Below are 17,764 nucleotides of genomic sequence, written 5' to 3' on the forward strand. Positions count from 1 at the left end.
ATACTTCCCTCTTAGGACCACTTTTGCTGCAAAGGTTTTGAGTTGTGTTTTCATTTTCCTTTGTTTCCATGTATTTTTAAATTTCTTCTTTGATTTCCTGGTTGACCCATTCATTGTTTAGTAGCATGTTGTTTAACCTCCATATATTGATGGTCTTTCAAAATGCTTTCTTGTGTTTGACTTCCAGTTTCATTGCACTGTAGTCAGAAAAGGAGCATGGTATGGTTTCACTTCTTTTGTATTTGTTGAGGTCTGATTTGTGACCTAATATGAGATGTATTCTGGAGAATGTACCATATGCATTTAAAAAGAATGTGTATTCTGATATTTTAGGATGGAATATTCTGAATATATTTGTTACCTCCATCTGGTCCAGTGTATCATTCAAAGCCATTGTTTCCTTGTTGATTTTCTGTTTAGGTGATCTCTCTATTGATGTAAGTGGGGGTGTTAAATTCCCCTATTATTGTAGGAGATGAATTAGATCATTTATGTTTGTTATTGTTTTATGTATTTGGTTGCTCCCATGTTGAGTGTATAAATATTTACAATTGCTATATCTTCTTGTTGGATTGTCCCCTTTATTATGATGTATTATCCTTCTTTGTCTCTTGTTACAGTCTTTTTTTTAAAGTCTAGTTTGTCTGATACAAGTATTGCTACTCTGGCTTTCTTTTGATAGCCATTTGTATGATAAATATCTCTCCACCCCTCACTTTCAATCTGCAGGTGTCTTTAGGTCTAAAATGAGTCTCTTGTAGGCAGCACACAGATGTGTCTTTTTTCATCCATTCTGACACCCTGTGTCCTTTCATTGGGGCATTTAGTCCATTTCTACATAGAGTAATTATCAGTAGATATGATATTGAGTTCCATTTTATTACTTGTTTTGTCATTGTTTCTGGGGATTTCTCTTATCCTTTCTTCCAAAATATTCTATAAGTAATACAAGATTAGACTAATTAGAAAAGTTAGTTATGTCTTCTGCTCCCTCATTTCAGTCTCTTCTCTTCCTTTATTTGTGGTTTGTTCTGTCCAAAATTTACTAAGGGATTTAATCTTAAGTGTTCTCACCACACAGATACACAGACACACACAAAACTAAACTATGTGAAGTGACATATATATCAATTAGCTTGACTGTGATAATAGTTTCACAATGTATACATATAAAAACATAATCTTGTACACTTTAAATATATACAAATTTCACTTGTCAAGTATGCCTCAATAAAGATGGTAAAAAAATTTTTAAAGAACTTATAGAATATTTTGGAATACAATTAAACATAAACACACAGGACTTATTTGAAGAAAACTGTAAAATCTCATTACAAATATTTTATAAATATGAAACAATCTCATGAACCCATGAAAAGGCACATTCAGTGTTCTCAAATGGGGAGACTTAATGTCATAAAAATGTTGATTCTTCCAGAATTAATATATAAATGTAATGTAATTCTGATTAGAATCCCAGCAAGATTTTTTTGTCAAGGGAATTGGATGTAATGCGTAGCCAAGAAAAGTAAAAAATAAGAACACTTAGTGAGGGTTTTCCTTCGTAGGTGTTAGGAAATGCTATTAAGCCAGTGTGATCCAATCAGTCTAATAGTAATACAAGATTAGACTAATCAGTGCCGCAGAATAACAAATCCAGAATGAGACTCCAAGATATATAAAAAGTTAATGTATGACCAAGTCAATAGTTCAATGGGAAAAGGATAGATTATTTAATAATTGAAACTGGAACAATTGGCTATCCATTTCAAAGAAAATAAGAATGGATTCTTACACAATTTCAAAAAATAAATTCCAGATGTCTCAATACTTAATATAGAAGTAAAATGGTACACATGCAGAGTCTGGCAGATTGGGGGTACAGGGCAGGAGCAGAGGGTATCTTTCTAATAATGATTGTATATCGATACACTATATAAAAGAAGAGATAGAACTATTCAACTATGTAAGCATTAAAAGTATTTTTAAAGAAGAAAAATAAATTAGTTCATTCTGATATTTCCAGTTCAAAATTAAGATTATAGAATTTGTATTCAACTTCTTTGATTTTATAATTGTATCTCTTTTCTCTTGTGCTGAAATCTCGGTTGCTAGTGATATTAACATAATTATTTACTTTGTTATTCTAAATATCTAATAGTTTTAAAATAACAATTCCAGTATTGTTGCTAACAATATGATTATTGGATTAATTCAATATTTCTGTGTGATTCTTTTTGTCTTTGGACTATAGCCCATCACGTTAGTCATATTACTGTGCTTTAAAGAAAACTGAAATAATTCTCTGGGTAGTTCTGCCAGCAACTAATACATATTTAGAGTTATTTTTTGCATTTTTGTTTTGTCCTGTTTTCAACTTTTAGGGAACTTTGGTTACATTTTTGTTATAATCATGAAAAAATTTACATGATTTCAGAGTCAAAACTATGAAAGACACATTCAGAGAAGTCTAGCCTTCATCCCTTACTGCCAACAGCCTGTTCCTTCTTAGAGGTAACAATTTTTATTAACTCTTAGTTTATACTTTCATTGTTTGTTTTTGAAAACAAATAGTTATATGTTTTTATTTTCCCCTTTATTTCATAAAAGTTAGCATACTGTAATACTGCTCTGCACTCTGTTCTTTCACTTAACGGTATATACTGGAGATCACACTAGAGCAGCATATAGAAAGCTTTCTTATTTATTTTTACAGCTGTATGGACTTCTGTTGTTCCAATGTACCATATTTTACCCAGAAAATCTCTTATGACGGAAATTTGGGTGGTTTAAGACTGGCTATGTGGGGAAAGGGTATTGTGAAATAAAAGAAAACATATGTTGACCTCTGCCCCCAATTCCTGGCACAAAGCTCCTAAAACCCTTGCAGTTGCCTAAGTGATAAGAGCATCAGTACCATTCCCCCCAAATATTTGGTTTTTAACCTTAGTTCCTGATACAGAGCTCCTAAATCCCTAGGAATTTCCTGGGTAATAAGGCTGTCGTTTAGTCTAACAAGGCAACGCTTCATGGACTCTTTAATGACTTCAGGAGTCATTCAGGAAACTAGCCATCAGAAAAACCAGGCCATGATTATAAGCTTGGAACTTTTGTCTCAGCCCCCAATCCTCCAGGAAGGGGAAAGGAGATGGAAACAGAATTAATAATCCATCATCCTATGTAATAAAGCCTCCATAAAAATCCCAATCATATAGGGCTTAGACAGCTTCTGGGTTTGTGAACACATTTACATATTTGGGGGGTGGCACATCCCAACTCAATAGGGCCGAAAGCTCCTGTGTTCAGGACCCTTCTGAACTTTGCCCTATTTCTCTTCATCTAGCTGCTCAGTCACTGCATTTATTATATCTTTTATAATAAACCATTAAACCTAATTAAGTGTTTCCCTGAATTTCATAAGCCATTCTAACAAATTACCAAACCAAAGAAGGGGTCATGGGAACCCTAACTTATAGCTGGTCAGTTAGAAGTACAGGTGACATGCACCCCAATGTTTATAGCAGCAATGTTCACAATTACCAAACCAAAGAAGGGGTCATGGGAACCCTAACTTATAGCTGGTCAGTTAGAAGTACAGGTGACATGCACCCCAATGTTTATAGCAGCATTGTTCACAATAACCAAACTACGGAAAGAGCCCAGGTCCATCGACAGATGAATGGATAAAGAAGATGTCAAAACAAACTGAAGGTTGCTGGGGGGAAGGGGGTATGAGAGAGTGTGGTTGGATTATGGACATTGGGGAGAGTATTGCTATGGTGAGTGCTGTGAAGTGTGTAAGCCTGACGATTCACAGACCTGTACCCCTGGGGCAAATAATACATTATATGTTAAAAAAAAATATGGCCACTAAAAAAAAGAAGATGTGATACACACACACACACACAGGGATATTATGTGGCCATCAAAAAATGAAATCTTGCCATTTGCAATGACATGGATGGAACTAGAGGGTATTGTGTTAAACAAAATCAGTCAGAGAAGGACAACAATCTTATGATCTCACTGATATGTGGAATTTGAGAGATATGGCAGAGGATCACAGGGGAAGAGAGGATAAAATGAAACAAGATGAAACCAGAGAGAGAGATAAACCGTAAGAAACTCTTAATCTCAGGAAACAAACTGAGGGTTGCTGGAGGGGAGGGGGTGTTGAGGATGGGGTAACAAGGTGATGGACATTGGGGAGGGTATGTGTTGTAGTGAGCACTGGGTATTATATGAGACTGATGAATTGGAGACCTGTACCCCTAAAACATATAGCATTATATGTTAATTTTTTTAAAGGAGTACAGGTGACAACCTGGGACTTTGAACTGGTATCTGAAGTGGGGCAGTCTTGTGGGAATGAGCCCTTAACTTGTGGGATCTGATGCCAACTCTAGGTAGTGTTAGAACCAAACTGAATTGTATGACACCCATCTGGTGTCAGAAGTATTGCATGGTAGTACTGTGAGAGTAATAGAGAAGCACAGGAGGAAGAATATTTTTTTCCATACAGGTATTCTTACACATTGATGATAAAAAATATTTAGTATCATAGTCATGGTAAGCAATCTGGCAATATAAAAAATGTTGAAGATGCATATAATATGATCCCATTTTTTAAAATAATCTATGATCAAAAGCATATCTGTCTGTCTGTCTATCTATGTATCTGTCTATCCTTATCTAAGTATGGGGGAAATAGAAAGATAAATATTAAGTTGTTAATATGTATGACAGGGGTAGAAATGGAGAAGAGTTGGGGTAGCCAAGCTAAAAATGAAGAAAGAAAGGAAGGAAGGAAGGAAGGAAGGAGGGAAGAGAGAGAAGAAAAGAAAAAAAAAGACTGTATATGTTAGCTAACTGAACATGATTTAAAAAAGAAAAAGAAAAGAAAAAATGTTGTAGTTAATAAATATGGTACCCATATATTCACATTTATTCACTTAGGTAAAATTGTGTGGATATATGTGAAAATATTTTTAATTATTTACAAAATACGGGAAAAAGATGCCATGTCCTATAACAGTGTAAAATTTTGAACATTTTTCTTCATTTAAAGGTTTTATTTATTTATTAAGAGAGAGAGCACGAGCAGGGTGAAGGGTAGAAGGAGAAGCAGACTCCCTGTTGAGCAGGGAGCCCGATGCAGGGCTCGATCTGGAGCTCAATTTCAGGACTTCTGGATCATAACCTGATCTGAAGGCAGACCCTTAGCCAACTGAGCCACCCAGGCACCCAGCAGTGTAAAATTTTAGATTACTTAGGAATAAAATATATGTAAGGGCCTATACGGAAAGAACTTTGAATCTTTAATGAGAAACACAAGAGAAGACTTGAAAGAAGTATGCCATGTTGCGTGAGGGGAAGTCTCAATATTGCAAAAAATATGGTCTCAAAAATATTTACAATTGTAATGCAAGCCCAATAGGATTTTTATTTTGGAATTGGGTAAAATATTCTGAATTTCATCTAGGAGAGGAAACAGCCAGTTTTTGGAGAGAACAGTGATAGGTACTTGCTCAACTAGACATTGAGATGTATTCTAAAGTAACAATAAGATAGTATGGCAATGGCACAAGAATAGGCAGTTGATAGGGCAACCAAACACCCCAGTTGGCCTGGAAGTGATGGGTTGCCCAGGACACAAAACTCTCAGTGCTAAAACTGAGACACTTCTGAACACACTAGAATGGTTGGTCATCCTAACAGTGGAAAAGAAAATCCTAAAATCAAACCTTAATAAATAAGAGGGAATCACAAATCAGTGGGAAAAGGAAGGGTTTGGGGGTGCCTAGGTGGCTCAGTTGGTTAAGCGTCTGTCTTCAGCTCAGGTCATGATCCCGAGGTCTCTCTCAAATAAATAAAATCTTAAGAAAAGAAGAATTTTGTAAGAGAGGGTTTCAGAGAAATGGCAGCTATTTGGAAAAAATGAATTAGGCTCCTGCTTCATAACATATACCAAAATAAACTCCAGATGGATTGGTGAGTTAGATATAAAAATAAAAAGTGAAAATGTGAAACAGTAAGAAATTATGTAGGTAAACATTTCCCTCATTTGGGTATAAGGAAGAACTTTCTAAGTATAAAGACAGCAGAAGATATCACAGAAGAAAATGTTGAATATATAAGAAATGTTGAAAATACTTGAATTTAATATATATATTCTATGTATAGAATTTAATTCTTGTACACATCAGAAAACAGCACACATAAGTGAGAAAAGCAGATTATAAATAGAAGGTAAAAAAATTTGCAAAAATATATGATAGACTAAAACAGCCACAGCCAAAGGAATCAAAGGATACATGACAACTAAATGTATTGTGGTATCGTGGATGAGATTTGGAACCAAAAAAGACAATAGGTGAAAAATAGGGAAATGTGAATAAAATATGGACTTCAGTTAATAATAATGTATCAATATTGGTTCATTCATTGTGACAAATGTACCACACTAATGTAAGCTGTTGACAGCAGAAACTGAGTGTGGGGCATATAAAACTTATTGGTACAATCGTCACCATTTTTCTTTTTTTGAAAGATTTTATTTTAAGTAATCTCTATACCCAGCATGGGGCTCAAACTCATTACCCAGAGATCAAGAGTCACATGCTCCACCAATTAAGCAAGCTAGCTAGGTGTCCCATTCACAACTTCTTGAACTCTAAAGCTATTCTAAAATAAAAAGATGGTTAAACTATATATATGATATAAATACAAACTGGTGGTTGCTAGTGGCACAGGGGTGGGGAGCATAGGCAAAATGGGTGAAGGGGAATGGGAAGTACAGGCTCCCAGTTATGGAATAAATAAGTCATGGGGATAAAAGATACAGCACAGGAAATACAGCCAATCATATTTTAATAGTGTTGAAAGGTAACAGATGGTAGCTACACTTGTGGGGAGCATAGCACAGTATGTAGACTTACCTAGACTTGTGGAATCACTTTGTTGTACACCTGAAACGAATGTAACATTGTGTATCAACTGTACTTCAATATAAAAGTACATGAGAATTACAAAAAAAAGAATATACATATACGTGTGTGTGTGTGAAGACACTGACCAATATGTATAAAACTATATGTGAAGGTTAATATATGTCAAAATATTATATGTAACATGTATACACATATAACATATATAACATATATAACATGCAAACAAATTAGAAAGATGAACATCTTTAAAGAAACATGAGCAAAAGCATATAGATAAGTGGTAAGTATGTGAGAAGAAATGTTCAACCTTTCTCTCATACAGTACCAAAGGTATGTAAATGATTTTGACCTTTCTGGAAAGGAGCTTACCAGCATATAAGAGCTTTAAAATGTTCATACGTTTTGACTTAGTAAGTCCCCTTCAAAGTAACTACCTTAAAGGGTCTATCTAACTTGCACACAGTGTTTTATGGTCAAATATGTTCTTTACTGGGTTATCTGTGATAGGAAGTAAGTGGAAAAGGTCTAAATGTGCAACATTTGGGGAATATGGTGGTGAGCTTTATGATCTGTACATACTCTGAAGCCATTCAAATATATCAAAGAAGAATGTAGCCTAATGATCAAGAACATAGGTTTGGGTTTTTTTTTTAATATTTTATTTATTTATTTGAGAGAGAGCGAGTGGGGTGAGGGGCAGAGAGAGATGCAGGCTCCCCGCTTGGACTCAATCTTGGGTCTTCAGGATCGTGACCTGAGCCAAAGGCAGACACTTAACCGACTGAGCCACCCAGATGCCCCACAGTTCTAGAATTATTTTTTTTTTTTTAATTTGGTCTTTGGTGTGTTTTGTGTTTTGTTTTCTGTTTTGTGTTTATTTGCTTGTTTTCTGTTTTTTGTTTTGTTTTGTTCAGTGAAGCCAAGAGGCTGAGGAAGTACATAGGGGTGTGGAGGCCAGAATCTAGCCTGATGAGCAGGATGATGCAGGTTCCCCAGCATACGGTCAGGTACATGCCCAGCAACAGGACAAAGAACACTGTTCGTGGTGCTAGCCGGTTGGGGAACCCCAGAAGAAGGAACTCAGACACACCACTTTGGTTCTCTCAGCTTATGTTCATCTTCTTCTGCTGGGGAGAAAAGGATAGTGAAAAAAGCAGAAATCAACAAATGTTGTTTTAACAGCTGATAGATTGAAATGAGATCCTTTCTACTGATGAAAAAAATTATTTGGTCTTTTTTTTTTAAGTGTCCTTTTCTCATGTTTTCAATTATGTCTGTAATCATTTTACACAGAGTTCTAGTGTTCAATGATTCTAATACTGAAGAGTTACCTGAAAATTTGGAGTCCAATTCTGCTATTGTGTCTTCAGGCATTGGCTGCTGGCGGGGTATTGCTTCATGTGTTCTGTAATATTTTTATTATAAATCATGTTCAGTGTGGTTTTACCTGTGGGGATCTTGTGGAAGATTCGTCTGATTAGAGCTGTTTTAGGTTGCTTCTGCCAGGTATTTCAAGGGGTATCAACAGCTAGGAAACACTTTCTACTAATTTTTTGACGTGGGGGTATTCTTGGACCTTGCAGGATGTTTTAAATCCCAAACCCATGTGAAAGCAGGCTTGAGATTACCAATTCTTACAGGGTGACCTTTTTACTGCCTTCCCAGGTATGAGGCTTTCTGCCCTATACTGGTGAGTGGAATTTAATCTAGTTCGCTCTTATCATAGGGGTAGTCCCTGAAAGTTTCAACTTTCTACAGGAGTCTTAGTTCCAATCCCTGTCTTACTTTTAGGCTCAAGGCTGTTTCCTGCCTCTGCCTAGTCTTCAAAATCTAAGCCACCTGCATCGCATCATTAAAACAGCTAAATCCTGCTAAATGCTCTGGTTTGAGGTTTTCCACTTTGTGTTTGGACCTCTAGTGACTTCCTTTACTTACTTGCACACCCAGCTATATTTCTGAAAGGACACTATATTCTATTCTGTATTCCTCCATGTTTTACAGTATGGACAGACTTTCAGGTTACTTTCACCACATTACTAGAAATGGACATGAAAGATTATTTTTGAAGGAAAATAATCTTAGGATGGCAAGCAGCACTGTCTTAGAAGTTGATCTTTCACTGAGGAGGCCATCCCCCTTTCACGGAAGAATGTAAACGGATTTTTTTCCTGCCCTACTCCACTTTAAATTATTTTTGCTTGCCTAAAAAGGAAACAAAACTGTCAACCTATCAGTTACCTGAGGTCTACTGCCTCTTTTATTATTCTTTTTACCTAAATCTTGGTATATTTGGCAGAATACCAGATTTCTTGCCAGTTTCTTGCCGAGGACCATAGTGAAGGTGGGGAGGATACATCTCACATATGCACATATGCATATATTATGGATGGGTCATTTTTTTTAAAGATTTTATTTATTTATTTGACAGAGAGAGATCACAAGTAGACAGGCAGGCAGAGAGAGAGAGAGAGAGAGGGAAGCTGGCTCCCTGCCGAGCAGAGAGCCTGATGCGGGACTTGATCCCAGGACCCTGAGATCATGACCTGAGCTGAAGGCAGCGGCTTAATCCACTGAGCCACCCAGGCGCCCCCGATAGGTCATTTTTAGTATGAGAAAATTGATCAGATGAATGACTCTCCAGTTTTTTGGTGAGCTCTGTTACAAAGGTAAAAGCTGTTTGGCGTGCCTTTTAGGAAAAAGAGAATAATTTACCTCCTTTCACATATTTCAAGAATGAATGTATAATATAATATGGATACAGAATAAGTTGTGAATGGGTGAAACTTGAATGGTTGGTCATCCTCATTTCTCCCCTCTTAGTCATCAAAACCCAGCCTATCTACCTCAGAATTGCCTTTCTACCTTAAAAAGCTATCCGGTCTCCTCCTCTAGTCTTGTCCTTCTGTCCTTGGCACTGTTGTGATTGTCCTCTTCCTGAAACATATGCTTAAAATATTTTAGATGCTCCCCATCACTCTCAAAATAAAATGCAAACTCCTTAGCATAGCATAACTAAATAGTCTATGTCTACCTCACGATTCTTATCTCGAGAGTCTCCAGTATATACCTTGCATTTCAATTGCACCAGATTACTAGCACTTCCCCCAAACTCTACGTATTCTTATTAGGCCTAAGAAAACACTTAATGAAAATATTATTGGTTTTAACAAAAATATTATTGATGAGTTTTCTTCCATTTCGGCCAGGAAAGTAAACCTTAATAAATTCTGGTATTGGTGTAAATAGAATATTGAACCTTAATGCTGTAAGCTTTAATGTATCTACGTTTCAATTTTTCAACTGCTTTAATGTTCTGGAAAAAATTAACCATTCGGGAATACATAAAAACATGTATATGGGGCCCACATTTTTCCTTTTGCCTCAGGCTCCAGTATGGCTCAGTATGGGACTTTTGTTGATCCTGTCCTTATTGAAAATTTTGATTTCTGTTCATCATGGATTTTTGCATTAATTTTAAATGACAAATACTGAATTGTCTAGTTTAGGGAGGTTTTCTTTTTGTATCCCCTTAAATTCTGTGCACACAGTGAGTGCCTTATTCATCCCACCCTTATCCCACACTTGCTTGAGATCCTTAGGTATATAAATAATCCATTTGTGACTAGTGGGCATCTTAAAATATTGCAGTGGAAATACAGAGCTTTTATTCCTGGAAGTGGTTTCCACCATACCTCCCCACATTTTAGTACAGAGCTCAGAGTTCTGAAGTGGGAGAAATTTTATTTTTAAAATAATATTTATTTTTTGAATAGGTAATACATTCACATGATTCAAAATTCAAAAGGCATACAGAAAAAATGTAAAGTCTCCTCCCATCCTTACCTTCTAACTACCTAGCCCCTCTCCTAGGAGGCAAACAACAAGGATATTGTTTAACAATATCCTTCAAGAGATAATTTATGCTTATTCAAGCAAATGTGTACATATATTTTAATCTCCTTTTACACAAATGGTAGCACATTGTGTCTTGTATCTTGCTCTTTTAATTTAACTATGTATTGGAGCTCAAGTCATATTGGTATGTCAAGGCATTCTTCATCCATTTTTATAGCTGCATAGTTAAGTATCTCATTGTAGGAACATTATTTAATCAGTATCTCAATGAGAGGCAATTGGGTTGTTTCCAGTCTCCTGTTATAATGCCGCAGTGAGTAACTTTGTCATTGTGAACATGTGAATATATCTATGGGATGAATTCCTAGAAGTCAGATTTCTGGAATAGATCTGTACATATATAATTTGGTAGATACTATTTAACTGTTGTCCATGGAGATGGTACCAATTTACACCTCCACCAGTAATGTAAGGACAACTGTTTTGCTTACTCTGGCCACATGTTATCAGGCTTTTGTTTTTCCAGTCTAACAGGTAAGAGATGATATCTCAGTGTAGGTTTTTATGGGCCCAGCACGCTTCCGCTGTGCTACTCTGCTTCTCAGTGTATGTTTTTAAATTTCTCTTAAATATAAACATCTTTTCACATGTTCAAGAGCCACATGTATTTCCATTTCTTTGAATTGTCTCTTTATACCCTTTGTCCATTTTTCTATTGAATGGTCTTTTATTATTGATTTATAGGGACCCTTTATATAATAAGGAAATTAGTCCTTTGTAGAAAAGTTTCAAATATTTGCTTCCTGTTTGTTTCTCTTTTAACTTTGCTTATAGAAGTTTTTGCTGTTCAGAATTTTTGTTATGTAGACAAAATTAAAAACCTTTTATTTTATGGCTTCTGAGTTTTGTGTGAAGTGGGGAAGCTTGATGAAAACTCACTCAAGAATAAAGACAAAGGGGATCTTAATAATCACTATATCAGTAAGGAAGGGAATGTGAATCAGCTGACCATTAGAAGTTTCTAAAATTCCATAACCTCTGCAATTTCCCCATATTTATTCCGTATTTTGTCCCCATGTCTATCTCCCCAGAGTGATTAAAACAAAACCCTTGACATGTTGAGGGCCTATGTGTTTGTCTTGAATAGGAAGAATGGGCTGAATTGGGAATAATATTTAATCTGATAGGAAGAAGACTCCTGAAGTATTGGCAGCTTTAAGAGGAAAAGAAAGCATCTCTGGGACCTGCCTGAGAGAAGAAAAAAGAAGAAAGTGCTTGAAAAATGGGGATCAGTTCTTTCGACCTGGTGGTGTAACCTGCCTCACAATGATAAATAAAAAGAACTAGACAAAAAGGAAAAAAAGAAAATTAAAAGAACTAGACAGTGTTGATAATGTTTCCTTTTTCATGACAAGGTACAACTAGTAATATCATGACATTAGATTTTTAATTTGAACAACACTGGTTTAGTACCCAAGTGAGTTATATCATATAGAAAATGGCTTAAGCCTTTAAGGAAGTGACTATAGGTCTCAAGTACAGCTCAACAAGTATTGCTGAGTCCCTGACTCTTGTTTCCTTCTTTTTCCTTTTTGTCATTCTACTCCTGTCTCCCTTCTTTACCAAAGTACAGTGTTAAAACCCAAGTGGGATTTTATCTTACTTTTTCATGGCTTGTTTCTCGGCTTCCCTGTTAAAAGTTTATAGAACACTAGAGGAGCCCATGTAGCTCAGTAGGTTAAGCAACTGCCATTAGCTCAGGTCCGCACAGGCCATGATCTCAGGGTCCTGGGATAGAGCCCCGACGTCAGGCTCCCTGCTCAGTGGGGAATCTGCTTCTCCCTCTCCCTTTGCCCCTCCCCTCGCCCCAGCTCATGCTCTCTCTCTCTCAAATAAATAAAATATTTTTTAAAAAGTTTATAGAACATTGTATTTAAGTATTTCCAACATTAGGGGTATGCTTATGTTCCTTAAATTGGAAGATGTCAAGAAACACTTTCAGGGGTTACCCAGACACTGGAACTATAGAATGGGGATGGCCATTTGTCTGCCTTCCCTTCTGCAGCCTGTTCAACGTGATTAGTTAACTACCATCCTCTCTCCCTACTCAACTTTGCTGCCCTTTGAACCTCAAGGTACCTCTCATTGGCACATTATTCTATACCCTGCCTCCTTTCCTATCTGTTTTACTCCATGTTACTCCAGATTTCTCTCACAGCTCCCCCATATTCTTAATATGTCCCCACTTGCACTATTTAAATCCAATCCTCCAGTCTCTTGCCTGAATGAGTGAAATACTCTTACTACTATTCTGCCTTAATCCAGCTACCGTCTAGCTGCTAAAGTGATCTAAATACATACATGACAGTAAGGGGAGAACTTTCATTCATTTCAAACAATTCTATACTGTTTTAAGTTTTAAAACATGCATATAGTACTGCTGTCATTAAAAAAGCACAAATATCATATTACTCCACTGTTTAAAATCCTCCAATAGTTTCTCAGTGTGAGATAAAACTCAAAATTCTTAATATCATACACTCCATTAGCTCTGCCACTTCAATTAGTCAACTTCATTGACTTCTTTTCTCTTGTTCTCCCAGATAATGACTTTGCCAGGGTTATCAAAGATGCTCAGTTCTGAAAAATAGTAATAAAGAGCTACCGTTTAAACATCTGGAGTGTGCCAAGTGCTTTACATTGTGATCTCATCTTTCAACCCTGGTAGGTGGGCAATACCATTTCAATTTTATGAAGACACTGAAGATCAGAGGTTAAGTGACTTCCCTAAGGTCACACAAATGTTGGCAGGTAGATTCAGGATTTGAACCCAGTTCTACCTAACTCTCAAACCTATTTTCTCTCCACTATACCATGCTATCTTTAGAATGAAATGTTCCAGTCACTCTGGCCCTACCTTTTAAAAAAGCCTTACTTCCTATCGTTAGGTAGGAAGTTTAGGAGTTAGTTTAGCATCATAGTTCAGACCATTTAGTTCTGGGGTCAAACTGCATGGATTCAAATACCATCCCTTTAATTTATTAGCTTTGTAACCTTGAATTAAGTTAATTTCTCTTGAGCCTCAGCTCTCTATCAATAAGTGGGTATGGTAATAATAGTTCCCATCTCATAGAGTTGTAATTTTTAAAAAGATGACCCATGTAAAATAATATGTGGCAAATAGTATGCATATCCTCAGCAAAGCAGAGCTAGTATCAATATATTGCAGATACATCTCAAAATTCTGTTGGCCCTTTTGTTCCTCTAGAGTTCCTGATCAGTACATCTGAATCTTGGCTTGCTATATCCTAATTGTTCCTTCTATGTATTTATGTATAAAAGAAAGTACCATAATTACATTGTATAGGCAGGCTTTGCCTTTAGTTTTTTCTTTCTTTTTTTAAATTAACATATAATGTATTATTTGCTTCAAGGGTACAGGTCTGTGAATCACCAGCCTTATTACACAATTCACAGCACTGAGTGATTTTTTTTAAAGATATTGCTTCAGAGGCACCTGAGTGGCTCAGTCTGTTAAGTGTCTGCCTTTGGCTTAGGTTGTGATCCCCGGGTCCTGGGATCAAGTCCTACTTTTCTTCTCCCTCTGCCTCTCACAAATGACTAAAATCTTTAAAAAAAAGATAGAGCTTTAGATACAGACAACAAATTTTATTAGTTCTTACATTAAATGACTGATTGCTGAAATGTTCCTCATTTGCTAAGGTATCACAGAATGTAATGATTTAATTGTCAAACTGCTTTAGCATTTCTTATAGGAGTACTAAAAGTAGCAATGCAATTATTTTCTTGTATCGCAGGATTTGTCAGTTTTGCTATGTGTAGTGACCAGTTCCACTTGCTCATCTTCAGAGTGGGACTTCATGATGGCCCGGGTAAGCTCCTAGTGTATATTCCTATCTGCTCTTGTTGGCTCACTTTCCATGTCGGGTATCAAGTTTGGGCATCACCTTGAAGCAGCTGTTTTAGAGAAGTCAATCACAAAGCCAGCCCTCAACTGGATACTCTTGACTTGTGTCAACATTTGTGAGGACAAATGTTGTGATTGGTGTAGCACTCAAATGAACTATCTAAACAAGGCCTTGGATACTTTCAGTCCCTACACAGTCATGGCCATGTACTGTCTGCCTCTCCAAACACCTGTCCTCACCTTCTCTCCCACTCTTTTTAAGGAAAAAAGACCTGTGGTTTCCTTACCACAGTTCTTGGCCTTTTTGCTGCCACACTTTTTTAACAGACAGAGATCACAACTAGGCAGAGAGAGGAAGGGAAGCAGGCTCCCTGCTGAGCAGAGAGCCCAATGTGGGGCTTGATCCCAGGACCCTGGTATCATGACATGAGCTGAAGGCAGAGGCTTCAACCCACTGAGCCACCCAGGCACCCTGCTGCCACACCTTTTAAGATGTCCCTTGTGGTCTGTCTCTGTTGCCCTTTGACTGGAGATCAATTAATCTAAGCAATATTCTTACTCTTCCATGGAATAAACATGCAAGTTACCAGACTTTTCTGCATCAGCCTCTTTTGAGTCCAGATGAAACTGGAAGAGAGTATGAAGAGTTTTAAAACACCACTGAGTGGTCTTTGAAATAAAATCTTCCTAGGCCAAGATTTTTTTATTAAGGTACTGTTAGGAGTGAAAAGTTTTCTTTTTTAAAGACCACCGATTGCTTTGCATGTAAATGTTATCTTACATGGGGTTTATTGACATATTTTTTAAAAGATTTTCTTTCAGAGAGAGGGAGAGAGACCAGCAGTGGGGAGGGGCAGAGGGAAAGAAAGAAGCAGACTTCCCGCTGAGCAGGAAGCCTGATGCCCTCTGGGTTCATAACCTGAGTCGAAAGCTGACTCTTAGCCAACTGAAGCACCCAGGTGTCCTCTAACTTGTTATATTTTATATCTAGACTCCCTCTAGAGATTTGTCACCATAAATAAATACAAAGTTCTTGCTTGGTTTCCTTGTATCTGTTATCTCTAATGTTCATTTAGACTCATGAGCAGGGGCCTTACGGATAGTCTTGGTCCAGTTTTCACAGTATGTTTAATAAAACCCGGAGGTCCTAAGACAGTGCCTTAGGCACCACAGGAGTGGGTGAAATGGGGGTGGGGGTGACAACAGTGGGCCTCTTCCAATGCAGCTTTGGTTTTCTATTTTATATACTAGGCTTTCAAGTAAGATTTCATTTCAGGGTAAGATTCTGCTAATGCAATCCTTTTATTTCATATTCAGAGTCTTAAGCATTCTACCCTGAATATTGAAATGAGAACTTTGAGTGTTATTAGGGCTGAGAGTACCACCTTTCTATCAAGATACTGAAGTTTCTGAGATTGACAAAGCAAACAAAAGCTCAAATTGTTGCTCTGGTATACCTAACCTCCTTGACAATGAGGACAAATGTTCTACCTTTTCTCTCTCCCATTATCTGGTACCAAGTAGTACTGAACATATACTTGGTGCTCAAGCATATTGTATAAATCCGACAGACCCTCTCTCTCATTATGTACATTAGCTGAGCAAGCAGTTAATATTGTAAAAGAAAACAGTTACATTTGTGTCTAAATGTGATGAGAGTATTTTAATACCAAATGAAGGAAGACTAGGAAGGAATAGTTAATAAATTAAAAAACAGTAATATATAATAAAAAGGAGGAATGAGGGGCTCCTGGGTGGCTCAGTGGGTTAAAGCCTCTGCCTTCGGCTCAGGTCATGATCCTGGGGTCCTGGGATCGAGCCCCGCATTGGGCTCTCTGCTCAGAAGGGAGCCTGCTTCCTCCTCTCTCTCTCTCTCTCTGCCTACCTGTGATCTCTGTCAAATAAAATAAATAAAATCTTTAAAAAAATAAAAAGGAGGAATGAATTCAAGAAGGCAAAGACTAAAGGACCCTTCGTTTATGACTTGAGGTTTTCTGTGAACACACTAAATTTTGTAGAGAAAAAAAATCAAAGGGGATATATAGACACAAATTATATGCTAGATACCTAACCTAAGAGCCTGATTTCTCCTGGACTTCAAAATGCCATTCTTCTTACTACTGTACACATACATGTTCTCCAAACAGCAGCCAGACCCTCCTAAAACTTAAGTTATATCACTCATCTGCTAAAAACCCTCAAATGGCTTCCCATTTTGCTTGCTAAAAGCCAAGTCCTTGCAATGGCCTATAACCCCTTACATGATCAGTGCACTTACCTGCCTCCCAGCCCCAATCTGTCTCATGCTTATGTCTCTGACTTTATTTACTATTCTCCTTACTTATTTTGTTCCAGCCCTGTGGACTTTGACTGTTCTCCCTCAGCATCATGGCATGCTGCTCTGACCATGGGAATCTTTGGACCTGCTGCTACCTCTGCCTGAAATATTCTTCCCAGATACCAACATGGCTTAGTCACTTAATTCTTTCAGGTCTCTGAGAACTGCCACATTCCCAAGGAGGCCTTCTCTAACCATTTTATTTCAAATAACAACAGCCCCACAAACATTCCCTAATACCCCAGACTCCGCTTTCTCTCCATGGCACTCATTATACTGGCATATTTATGGGTTTGTTGCCTGACTCCCCTCTCATAGAACATAAGCTCTACATGGGCAAGGACTTTGGTTTTTTGTGCACTCTTGAAGCCGTGGCACCAAAAACAGTGTCTGGCACAAAAAAAATCACTTGAAACTTTTGTGAATTTCCTCACCAGGATTTAAAAAAATTTTCTCATAGTACCTATATGGTGGAAAACTTAAAAGACTTGAGGCTTCTAGAAATGTGTATTTCTCCAGCCTTCATAGATCTGAACTAGAGGCTCCCAACAAGTAGTTCCATATTAGGTCTACACTTCAGTCTACTGGCATTTGAAGTTGGGAGGGGAATCCAGTCAATATAATCTCTTCTACTACACTGTGGGAACTGACTGTCAACACTGAACCCCTTCCCTCCCCATCTCATCTCAAGGT

The sequence above is a fragment of the Mustela erminea genome, chromosome X (assembly GCF_009829155.1).
Source record: "Mustela erminea isolate mMusErm1 chromosome X, mMusErm1.Pri, whole genome shotgun sequence".
Taxonomy (NCBI): domain Eukaryota; kingdom Metazoa; phylum Chordata; class Mammalia; order Carnivora; family Mustelidae; genus Mustela; species Mustela erminea.